Consider the following 13,545-nt stretch of genomic DNA (forward strand, 5'->3'; position numbering starts at 1 on the left):
CATAGTGGCGCTGCTAGCACTAGTCTTAAACGACTGGTGTGACGAGGGAACAGAGACTAACTTTCATTTATGTTGCACAATTCCTTCTTTAAGTTGCGTTGCTTTTTTTCGTCAGTGTATGTTTACCTGAATGTAACATACTACAGACGGATAGTGTGAATATTTTGCTTTCTATTCTGTTATTCTTCGTTGGTGCCCGCTTCTGTGTCACAGGGGCTGAAATATACATGAGCTGCATGTTAATATGAAGTGCTTGGAATGCTTTTTTATCTATTTCATTGTTGTGTTATTCTCTTTTACATAAGCATTAGCTCTGGGTAGATTTGTTAAAAATACTGAATGTCTTACATTTTATTGATCTCATTGTGAAAGAGCCTACGTTATTAATGAATACGCTTATAGTGTAATACCATGAGTGCACAGCCTCCAGACCAAACCCCACACCACCCAAATCTTGCAATATGAAAATGACGTCAGTTCGAGTTCTCTGTGCGTTGTTTTTACTGTATGTTGCTTGCTTAGAATGGCGAAGTTGATTGGAAAGCCCGCCGCTTGTGAGATTAGATCCATAATTCGTTGATTGAACGAGAAGAACACTAAACATTCATCAACATATTTGCGAGATTTACGGCGAAAATACGATGAGTATTTCAATGATAAGATGTGTCCGACAGTTCAATGAAGGATGTTATCAAGAGTAGGAAGGCGAAAGAAGTGGGTGGCCATTTTTGTTTAATCAAAAATTGATCTGTGCAGTTAAAGGACTCGTATACAGTATCTATTTTACCTAAGAAATTTCTTTAAATTTCAAAATTACTTCTTCGTGAAATTGTTTCTGAAGTACTAATTTTGCCAAACTTTGTGCCTGTTGCGCACTAAAAGCTCTTACAAAGTTCGTCTGAGCAGAACACTTGGCTTTTCTGACACTTTACAAGAAAGACGGTTAATGATTCTCCAAGCAAGATGGTGACCGGTATGAGACTCACCGAAAAGAAATTCATGAATAGAGGCATACCGCGTCACCTCGCAAAGTCAGGCGCAGAAACCTTTGGGGCAAACACGGCATTCTAGTGGTGCGTTTCTACCATGAGGTGACAGAGACAATGCAAATATTCACTGTGAGACGCTTATGAAACTGCGTCGTACAATACATAATAAGCGTCACTGAATGCTCAATCTCATACTCTTATGGGGCTTTGGCTGGAACCACTTTGACCACAATCTGTAAAACCCTGACTTTGTCCCTAGCAACTTACCTCTTTTCACGTCTGGAAACATTCCTTGGTGGTAAAGAATCAAACAACGATGATGAGCTTAAAGAGTAAAAGCTCTTTCTTTCTGGAAACACTGAGCAGTTACACGGAGAAGCAGCGCATAACGGTAGAACAGAAGATGAAGAACAGGAATCCATGTTAGAGGAATACGCCAGTGGCGTTGTGCTCTAAAATACGAGGAAACTGAGAGTTAGTCAAAGTAAAAGTAAACGAAAGAACGAGCGAGACTGTCACAAGTAGAGACTGTCGCAAGTAGAGACGGAAACTAGACACACATTAATAAGGTAGCTTAGTTAAGCAAACCAGCTAAAGTGCTACACCCTATTTAGAATTTCGAACCCTATCGTCCATTCTGCCAGTGGGGTTTTGCTTTGGCGGCCACTGCAGCCAGCAGCGTCCGTCGGTGCAACGTCAGACGGCCAGCAGACGGCGCCGCCTCCAGAAGAAGTGTGAACCTGCAGCTGTGGGAGCGGAGGCGGAGGCGGAGGAATTCCCTCCCCGGGGGCTGCGGCGCTGAAATCTGGCGGCGGGTCCCCGGGGGCGGCAGTGACGCCCGCGCCGGCAGTCGAGTCACGCGGCGCCACCTCCGCCGCCTCCGCCAGCCAGCAAGGCGACAATGCTCAATGCTGGCGTCGTCCCCTCAGACGCAGGCCCGCACTGATGGCGGCATTCAGAGGCGCGCACGTTTCCGGGCTGTATACACACACACACACACACACACACACACACACACACACACACACACATCCACCTCCTCCGGGACGTGGAGTATTACAGCAGTGCCGACTTCCCCAGGGGAGCGAGTGACGCCGGTGGCGAGAGAAAGGCGCCACGAGGCCCCAAACGGGAAATCTACACCTTCCCCCACACTTGCTCACCACGTCTTCCTACTTTCTCGAGGAACGGAGCAGCACTACTGAGCCGAGCTGAGTTCATGCTTTCTCTTAACGTGATTTAAGCAATAATACAAGGTGTCTGGGACCCTCAAAAAAATATATATCTTCCTTGAAGAGAGACAATGTGAAAGAATGGAGAGGGAACATTCTAAGTGGACCACCTAGAGGGATCATTCTACACGGAAGATCACGAGAGATTAGCTCGGTTGAAAATCCCAACCTTGAAGTTTAGTATTTTCGCAACAAACTGAGTGTTTAAAGTAGTTTTTGGCTATCAAGATTATCGTTATTTGCTACACAACAAATTATTTTGATACTTCGATTGGGCGCCTGCCAGTCATCAATGTGTCGCTTCAAAACGACGGGCAAGTATCTTATCAAAATATCGTGTAGTGCAGGAAAGAACCGACTGCAGACACCACATTTCTTTGAGGTGATGCCTTCTTGCATATACAGGGTAAACGAGAACCCCAGCTAAAAACATTTATGAGATTCTTTACATTTGTACTGTAACACACAAAAAAGCAAGCACCACGAACGAATTATCCGAATGGCACAGAAATCGATAGATGTAATGTAATGTACAGACTGATAAATGATTACAGTTTCAGGAAAATTGGATGATTTATTTAAAAGGAAGAACTTCACAAACTGAGCAAGTCAATAACGCGTTTGGCCGACTCAGGCCTGTACACAAACATTTATACAGCTTGGCATTGATTGATAAAGTTGCTGGGCGTCTTCCTAAAGGTATCGTGCCAAATTTTGTCCCAGAAGTGCGTTAGATTGTCAGAATCTTGAGGTGTTTAGAGAGCCCTGCCCATTGCGCTCCAGTTTACCGGGGAGAGATCTGGCTATCCTGTTGACATGGTAGGGTTTGGCAAACACGAAGACAAGCATTAGAGACTCTACTGTTTGCGGGTGGGCATTGTCTGCTGAAATGTAAGTCCAGAATAGCTTACCATGAAGTGCAACGTCACGGAGCGTAGAATACTGTGTTGTAAGGACGCCGCGGATGATAACCGAAAGCGACCTGCTGTGAAATGAAATGGCGCACCAGTGACTATCTCAGATGTGTCTGGAGACGCCCCAGACACCCCAATACGGGCCGACAATCAGGCCTGGTTGCTTGTCATCCGTGGCACCTTCACAGCGCAGCGGTACTCGATGATGTTCTAGCCTCAATTTTGTTGCTCTCCACGGCAAGCCATCCTGGGTTTGCATTTCAGCAGAAGATGCCACCCCGCACGCGGCGAAAATTTATACTGCTTGTCTTTGTGCTTGCCAAAACCTACCTCTGTCACTAAGGTTGGCGGTAGTTTATACACTACTGGCCATTAAAATTGCTACACCACGAAGATGACCTGCTACAGAAGCGAACTTTAACCGACAGGAGGAAGATGCTGTGATATGCAAATGATTAGCTTTTCAGAGCATTCACACAAGGTTGGCTTCGGTGGCGACACCTACAACGTGTTGACCTGAGGGAAGTTCCCAACCGATTTCTCATACAAAAACAGCAGTTGACCGGCGATGCCTGGTGAAACGTTGTTGTGATGCCTCGTGTAAGAAGGAGAAATGTGTACCATAACGTTTCCGACTTTGATATAGGTCGGATTGTAGTCCGTCGCCATTGCGGTTTATCGTATCGCGACATTTCTGCTCGCGTTGGTCGATATCCAATGACTGCTAGCAGAATATGGAATCGGTGGGTTCAGGAAGGTAATACGGAACGCCGTGCTGAATCCCAACGGCCTCGTATCACTAGCAGTCGAGATGACAGGCATATTATCCGCATCGCTGTAACGGATCGTGCAGCCCCGTCTCGATCCCTGATTCAACAGATGGGGACGTTTGCAAGACAACAATCATCTGCACGAACAGTTCGGTGACGTTTGCAGCAGCATGGAGTATCAGCTCGGAGACCATGGCTGCGGTTACCCTTGATGCTGCATCACAGACAGGACCGCCTGCGATGGTGTACTCAACGACGAACCTGGGTGCACGAATGGCAAAACGTCATTTTTTCGGACGAATCCAGGTTCTGTTTACAGCATCATGATGGTCGCACCCGTGTTTGGCGACATCGCGGTGAACGCTCATTGGAAGCGTGTATTCGTCATCGCCATACTGGCGTATCACACGGCGTGATGGTATGCGGTGCCATTGGTTACACGTCTCGGTCACCTCTTGCTCGCATTGACGGCACTTTGAACAGTGGACGTTACATTTCAGGTGTGTTACGACCCGTGGCTCTACCCTTCATTCGATTCCTGCGAAACCCTACATTTAGGCAAGAAAATTCGCGACCGGATGTTGCAGTTCCTGTACGGGCAGTTCTGGATACAGAAAATGTTCGACTGCTGCCCTGGCCAGCACATTCTCCAGATCTCTCACCAACTGAAAACGTCTGGTCAGTGGTGGACGAGCAACTGGCTCGTCACAATACGCCAGTCACTACTCTTGATGAACTGTGGTATCGTGTTGAAGTTGCATGGGCAGCTGTACCTGTACACGCCATCCAAGCTCTGTTTGAGTCAATGCCCAGGCGTATCAAAGCCGTTATTACGGCCAGAGGTGTTTGTTCTGGGTACTGATTTCCCAGGATCTATGCACCCAAATTGCGTGAAAATGTAATCACATGTCTATTCTAGAAGAACATATTTGTCCAACGAATACCCGTTTATCATCTCCATTTCTTCTTAGTGTAGCAATTTTAATGCCCAGTAGTGTAGCATTATGATAGGGGCCCACCCATGCGCTCTGGTATTTTGGCAACATAATGCACCAATTGGACAGAATTTGTCATGATATACCTCAGGAGAACATTCTACAACTATATCAGTCAATGCTTGCATAAAGATATTGCACTGAAAACTTGTTCCATTCACAGCTAACGACGGTGTTGTCAACCTTATTCTTTTCAATACAGCGCGCAGCCGGTATTGCACAGTTCTATTCCGGTTTGCTTCCCGGCAGTGTCTGTCGCATGTTAATACAGATATACAGCACAGCTCTATTCCGGTTTGCTTCCCGGCAGTGTCTGTCGCATGTTAATACAGATATACAGTGACATGGATATGTTTAATGATGAAGATGTGATCGACATGCATCACCGAATGGAACGAAGGAGCAGCATAACGGGTATGTGCTGAGCTGTTGCAGCAGCGACGGTAACCACATCACAGTACTTTTCCATCTGAGGGCTGTGGCACTACTCTTTATTTTGTTTTGCACGTATTGGTGATTTCGTATCACATGCTACTCCACTGTTGGGAATTTTAATAGAAACAAAGGTACTTTGGATTACACGGAATGAATCATTATTACATTATCAAGTCTAACGAACTACCGGAGATTATGGGTCGCTTGTACCGAAATACTCAGTAAAGATCCCTGAACAACCTCCGACTGGTGAAATCTTAGTTTTCTCCGTATACTCCGCAAGTCAGTGTACGGTCCGCCAGAAATGGTTTCTTGTATTAATATTAACTAATCCCTGCCTCTTCCATTCTCAGATGGTGCCTCTCATCTTATTCTCATGATTTCTACGTGAGACATACGATGGCCGCAGCTGAATGGTCACACAATCTTTCTAAAACATTCAGTTTCTCCAAACGTACGTGACAGGGTTTCACGAGAAGTACATTGCCTTTTTGTCAAGCATTCACATTTTAGTTCCCGTAGCGCATCGAAGTACAAGGGAGGGACAAAAAAAAAAAAAGAGAACTGTTTTATAAAAAAATCTTGTATTTGATGGACCACTTTCAAAACAAAAACACCTTCGGAATAGTGTCCATCATACATAATACACTTTTTCCCGTTGATGTAAACAGTTTTGAAACTCATCTGAACTTATGCTGTTTAATACAGCCACCGATGCTTTTCACTTATTCTAAGTCTTGAAAATGCTTCTCTTTTCATGTTGCTCTTATTCCTGAGAACAAAAAATCACAGGGGATGAGTTTCCCTGATTTTGGTGGTTGAGAAACCGTTGTAATTTTGTTTTTGACTAAAAACTGCCTGATACTCAATGCTGTGCATGCAGGGGCGTTGCAATGGAAAAACTCAGTCTCCTTATTTCCACAATGCGCATCACTTTCTCTCACTGTTTTATGTAATCCTTTTAGTATTAAAGGTAGTAGTTTTAAGTAACTGTGGCACGCTGGAGAGCAAATTCATGGTGGATGGTCCCCTTAATGTCGTAAAAATAATCCAACATTGCCTTGACATGGGAATTCAAGACCAAAGAGAGCAAGGCACGTGGAGTATTCCATTGGGTGGCTTGTTTCTTGGTGTCTGGGTCATATCCACAAAGTCGCTATTCGTCACCCACTATGCCTTTTTCGTCAAAATCTGGGTCAATTTCTGACTGTCCTTTCAATGTCCGACACTCGCGCGAACTATCAGCTCTCTAATCATCAGGAAGCACAATCGGAACGAATTTTGCTGCAACGTGTTTCAGAATTTTTCGTCATGAACTCCAGAAAATTCCACTAAGTTATCGATTACTCTACGACGCTAAAACTTGATCGAACACGGTGGTTTTTTTTTTTCGATGTTTCGTCCGTTCTAGAAGCCGAGGGACATTCACTCATGATCCGTCTACAGCTGATATTTCTTCACTTTTCAAACAAGAAACCCAGTCGTACATCCTTGCCTGGCTTGAAGCTTCCTCCCTATAAGCCGCCTGAAGCACTACGACAGTTTCTGCTACTGATTTTCCTAACAGGAAACAGAAGATGATGCCATCATGTTATTATTTAATTCCCGCCATTAAAAAATTTCTGAACACATGAAACAACGATTCAAAAACAGTCATACTGACCATAATCATGTTTCCAAGCTAACGCCAGTAGAGCAACAGACACAAAATGCTGTCTATTTAAAAATCGAAGGGGGGAGTTCGGTACTAGTGTTCTTCCAACTTCCAGAGAAATGTTCTCATTACTTTTGGATCCACCCTAGTACTGGGTAATTGTAAAGTCCATGAAACATTTTAAAATTCAGTGTAGGTTAATGGCTGAGTTTAAAGTAAGTACTGATACACCACGAGAGAGATAATTTACTTTCTTACGAAACTTCCTGGCAGATTAAAACTGTGTACCCGACCGAGACTCGAACTCGGGACCTTTGCCTTTCGTGGGCAAGTGCTCTACCATCTGAGCTACCGAAGCACGACTCACGGCCGGTACTCACAGCTTTACTTCTGCCAGTATCTCGTCTCCTACCTTCCAAACTTTACAGAAGCTCTCCTGCGAACAGAGAGACGAGATACTGGCAGAAGTAAAGCTGTGAGTACCGGCCGTGAGTCGTGCCTCCCTTCCTAGAATCTATTGATGTACTGTTTACACCTATCCGCTCTTTCCTCTAGTTTTAACCTCGGAATTCCTCCTGACGTCCTTGTTTTAATTTCGCCGGAGCTTATTTTGGTTTTTCTAGATGTCTAACCCGTTCGTCAGACGACCATTTCATTCTGCCTTGGCTTCACTGCAGTTCTTATTCATTTCTTTCCTAAGTGATTTATATTGCCATAGTCGTGTCTGCCCGTGAACACTTTTGTATTTCCTTCTTTCACCGATCAGTTAAACTGTTTATTCAGTTAGCCAATGTTTCTTCGCAGTTCCTCTTCTTGTAGTTTCGTTTGTCTATTCAACTTCTGTGGTCTCCCTCTTTACAGATGTAAATTCATCCAGCTCTATCTGCTGTGGTATTCAACGTCGCTGTATCTACAGCCTTAGAGAATTTCAGACGTATCTCATCATTCCTCAAAACTTCAATATCCCTCTTTTTCCTCATTTGATTCTTTCGGACGACACTTTTAAACTTTAATCTGTTCTTCATCATTACTGAATACAACAGCCTACTCGTCTGTAAGATGGCCATCGAGCTCTATGTCTTCATCCGACAGATCAGGTGCAAATGGCTCTGAGCACTATGGGACTCAACTGCCGAGGTCATTAGTCCCCTAGAACTTAGAACTAGTTAAACCTAACTAACCTAAGTACATCACAAACATCCATGCCCGAGGCAGGATTCGAACCTGCGACCGTAGCGGTCTTGCGGTTCCAGACTGCAGCGCCTTTAATCGCACGGCCACTCCGGCCGGCCCGACAGATCAGGTTTAGCAGTGTTACATAGTCCCACTCGGACACTGAAGACAAGTTGAACATTAATCCTGAACACTGATGCATAGTTTATTGACAAGGAACTCTAAACCACCAACTTGTCGATGAAACACAGGTGATAAAGTTTTCTTCGACAACAACGAATCGAAGTGGCTATTCTCGGATCGAATGCTACAGCGCTATTGTGAAATGCCGGCGTCCATTACGAAGGCACTTCCGCTCGAAATTGTAGACTGTTGCACGTGAACGAGGAACATTTCTGTTGTGAACTGAAACCATTTCTGGGGCATTTTCTGGTATTTTAAAATTCAGGTTCGTTAGTTTTGATAGCAGTGCATCGTCGAATGAGTAATAAGCACACGACATCTTGAAGAACGAGTATATTTATTTGTCCCAGTGTGGCCTAAGTCCTAATAAATCATCACGCATAGTATCCCAACACTTCAGAACGATCATAGTATTGTATACTACATAAGAATCACTTTACAGTCTATGTCACCTGTCTATTTCTTGTATACTGGAAGGTCATTCAGAATAGAGATTGGGATTTCAAGGTAATAAGTCTAACATATTCCGTCACATAAATCCGTAGGATGAAGACATCTTCAAAATAATGAGTCAGAAAAACAAGCATAACAGTAGTTACTGTTTCTCTTAATATTTTTAAATTTATTTAATATTTATTTATTTACTTATTTATTTTCGAGCAAATAGTGGGTCAGTCAATTGTAATACAATTAAGTACGTAAAGGGACACAAATGATTAAACGTCTGAAACCCTACAATGAGGATAAGCTTGGCACCTTGGATGTAACCACAGACTGAACATGTGATATTGTTCCTGGCAGATTCCCCCTCATCTTCTTCTTCTTATTCTTCTTCTTCTTCACTTCATGTATTTGGAAAAATGCTCGTTACAGTGTTCCATCTTTTCTATGGTCTTCCTACACTTCTTTCTGTGCATTAATGACTAGGAGCCTCTACCCATACGGGCTAGATGTTCCTTCATTTCCTCCTATTCTCGTTTATGTTTTCGTTTAGGCTGTACATTCCTAAATCCTTCCTTGTATACTCATTTCTTTTACAATCTTCTGTTGTATGTACTTGCTCTCTTCTTAGAAACCTCTATTCTCTTGGTGACTTCTTGTCACCCATGCTTCAGTTCCATAAGTAAGCAAAATAATTTTTTATCCACTTTATCGTTCAATTCCTAAGTGATGTCGCAGCACTTACCGCAACATTTTGTTACTGTAATCACTTTCGTTTTACCTACGTACAATTTTAGGCTGTAATCTGAGACTGACTGCTGCAATTTATCAACCACCATCTGAAAGTCATATTCAAGGTAATCTGTATATAAAAGTGCTTATATTCTAGTGTCACGACCTAAAAATATTTCTTTTTTTAGTCAATATTCTCCATTTACAGGCCACTTAATCTATGTATATATTGAAGAGTATAAGAGAAATATATCATCCTTTTTGTTGCGATCATTGTTTGTATTCATTGACATATATTTCCCATACCTACAACCATTTCGGTGTTTTGTACAGGCTCTCAATTGAATTTATGTGATGCGCTGGATAACTTCATCGAGGCATTATATTTCACAGTATTTCTCTGTTCACCTTATTAAATGCCTTTTAAAAATGTATAAAAGCAAGATGTGTTTCCCTATTGAATTCTCGTCTCTTTCCTGTAAATTCTTATAGTACAAAAACATTCTTAATAGTCGATCGTCCCTTTCTAAAAGCTGATAGTCCTTCAGATTGTAGTTTTTCCAAGATATTTTTTAAGTCTTGCATTCAGGATTTTGCCATATAATTTATAGGCTGAGTCCAGGGGACTTGTATCTCTGAAGCTATAACACTATTTTTGTAATCCCCTTTAAAGACAGATATTACTTCATCTTTAGCCAGTCATTCGGTATCTTCTCACTTCTCCAACATTGATTAAATATGTGAAGAAGCCTTAGATGTAGAAATAAACCTCTATATTTCAATAGTTGCAGATTAACAACATGCAAATCACTGGATTTTCTGTTCTTCTTAGATTGTAGAGCTTTCGTCAGTCCGGTCATATCTACATTGTCCAGGGATTTTCTGTCATCTGGCTCAGTTTATAACTGAGTTGTAGTATCATCATATCTTAATTTTTGTAATGAGCTATTCATTCCTTCTCTCCTATACTATCGACGCGTACATGACTCTTCTCTTTTCTGCTTCAGTTTTTTCATCACTTATGCGATCGTTTGCCTGCCATATACAGCATGCTCTAGAGCACTAGTAAAGCATTCTCACGATCCTGGGCGAGCTTTCGAGTTGTGTGTTTCGCATTATTTCTTTTCTCTTCATATTCATTGTAGTTTACATTTTTGAGGCTACTTATGTAGGTCTTGAAAGCTTCTTATTTTTTCTTTAATTGCACTTTCCATTTCTTGTGTTCAAATCCTCACTCCTCTATGCTTCCTGTATTTCTTTTAGTTCCCCAGAACTTCATAAGCTGTTCGATGTGGTGGTTTTTAAGTTTTTACATTCTTCTTCGAAGTCTTGTACCGCTTCCAAACTTCTAATTTTTTGCTCACCCTAATTTGGTACAGATCTTGTATGGTGCTATCTTCGAAAAAGGTGCAAGTTAAAAACTTGTTCTTGCTTTTGGTCCTTAATTGGTTTCTTTGGTTTTCTCCAACTTTTATAGACATCCAGTACCGACGCCAATAATAAGTGATCTGTTCCAATATCCCATTCAGCGATAAAATCTGGTTTTTCTAACCTGTCGAGGAAATCCCTCATTTATTATTATATAATCTACAATACATCTATATCCTCTTGCTGACTACGTAAATTTTTGTACGTCTTTTTTCCCAAGGAAGCTACTGGTAATTTTACAGGATTAAAGACAGCTAAATCTGGCAGTTCTCAAAAATATATAAGAGAAAAACTACATTTCTGAAATACGAAATCCTGCAGTTTCTACTTTGTCAATTACCTATTGTGCCTTCTGTATTCTCATATTGCACAAATTTCTGGAGTTTTTGATCTGCACAGCTTTTGAAGAATGCTTTCAGTTCGCTGTTAATATTGTTACTTCTGCATCGAAGAGTATATGACAAAATGTATACGTAAAAAACAGTTCTGTCTGTGTGTGTGTGTGTGTGTGTGTGTGTGTGTGTGTGTGTGTGTGTGTGTGTGTGTACCAAGCCTAAAACGACAGCTGTGACATTCTCTTTCACGAATAAAAAATGAAATCCCATACAGATGTACCGCGACAGTTTTCACGTTGCCTGCTCCAATAAAAATATAACGCCGCATGCAGGCGCTTAGTCTTTTTGTTCAGACCTGTCACTTTGTTCTAACTGTACGTCTGTCTAAATCGACCTACCTCGCGCTCCACGCAATTACACAGCCAGTGAAAAAGAAAAATACGAAGTTTCACATCAAAACTTCGGCATGTTTCATGAGCCAAAAAATTAAGTAACCCAATAGAATTTATCTCTGTTAGTGTCTTCGAGACCGTGATTTATTTAACTTACATCCGCAGATGAAGAGGAAAAACGTCTACACTAATGTCGTTGATTTAGTTACAAAATGAAACCACGAGCCGTCGTGATACAAAAGCTGCTCTATGTTATTTTTTGGCGACAAAACTTTACTCTGTTACCTGTAGTTAGACTGGTCGCAGATCAGTCTTCAGACAACCATTGGTGTCGTGCAGGCCTGGATGAGATACAAGTAGTTCAACACTTTCATCTTTCACATTAACCAACTGTCACCCGACAAATCATAGAAATTTATATCTTACAGATCAAAGTAAGTTCCTAGGAACTACAACTACGAAAAATTAAACTGGAATCATCATATAGAAAATGCTGTGGGGAAGGCTATTGGAATACAGAAGGTATACTTTCTTTTTTTCATAAAACTTTGTTGGTGCAACAAGTGTGCTAAAGAGAACTGCCCGTCCGCTTCTGAACAATTACCGCACAGTATCGGATCATTATTATAGCTCAGAGAGGAAATTGAAAAATTTCAACAAAGAGCAGCTCATTTTGCACTATCACGAAATATGGAAGGAAGTATGATGAATATGGTAAGCGATGCTGTAGTGAGAGCTTTTCACGAAATTTCAGTCATCAGCTTCTAATGCGAATGACGAAGTATTTTGTTGCACCCATCGCCACAGGTAGAAATGACCATCGCGATATAATACGAGAAATCAGAGCTCCTACAGATAATTTGGCTAAATTCTTTCCATTTGGTTTTTGAGAGCGGAATAACTGCAGTGTAATGATGTAAATGTAAATATATTGTTACCACAGTGGTGTTGTAAATACACCGATGAGCCAAAACATCGTCACCATCTTCTTAATAGCTTGTTTGTCCGTCTTTGGAACGAAATACATCACTGAATCTACGTATCAGGCATCCGGCAGTTTGTTGGTAGGTTTATGGAGTTAAGTAGCGTTACATGTCTACGCACAGGTCACGTATTTCGCGCAAATAACGGACCGATGATTTATGTAAGCGGTGATTGCGCCTGATAGCGACATAGAAGGGTTCCATAGGATTTACACCAGACGAATTTGGTCACCGAGGCATCGGCGTGAGTTCATTATAATACTCCTCAAACCACTTAGCACAGTTCTGGCTCCGAGACAAGGACAACTATACTGCTGAAAGATGACATCGCCGTCGGTGAAGACGTCAGGCATGAAGGGATGCAGGTGATTGATAGCGGTCAAGCATGACGGGATGCAGGTGATTCGTAGTTTTCAGCGCGTCTTAGATTACTACCACAGGTCCCATGCGAGCGCAGGGAAACGTCTCCCGTTTCTTAATACTTTTCGTCCGCACGCCTCGTACAAATTGATTCGCTTGGCGCCGGCAGCGCTAATTCGGATTACTTGGCTTGTCGCCGGCCATTCTTGACGTTACCGGGAGATCATAAATTGTTAAGTTTTACTCATCTCTTCGTTAGTTCTCATAAGTTCACAACCCTGTTTGCCTACTTTCATGAACTAGTAGAGGTGCTCGAATCACACACCATACGAATGAGGATGCCGTATTTCGTAACTTTCGACGTATTGTAAACTTTAAAATTTAACCGTCCACTTCCTTCATCAGCTGCGATGTTTCTTTAAACTTTTTGGAAAAATAATCAATTAAGAATTGCACTTTGACAAGCCGGTCGGCATTATCCGGTTCACTGTTGTTGTCAGAAAAATGTAGAAATGATAACATTTGAAAC

Source organism: Schistocerca serialis, chromosome 1 (assembly GCF_023864345.2).
Source record: "Schistocerca serialis cubense isolate TAMUIC-IGC-003099 chromosome 1, iqSchSeri2.2, whole genome shotgun sequence".
In the NCBI taxonomy this organism is placed as follows: Eukaryota; Metazoa; Arthropoda; class Insecta; order Orthoptera; family Acrididae; genus Schistocerca; species Schistocerca serialis.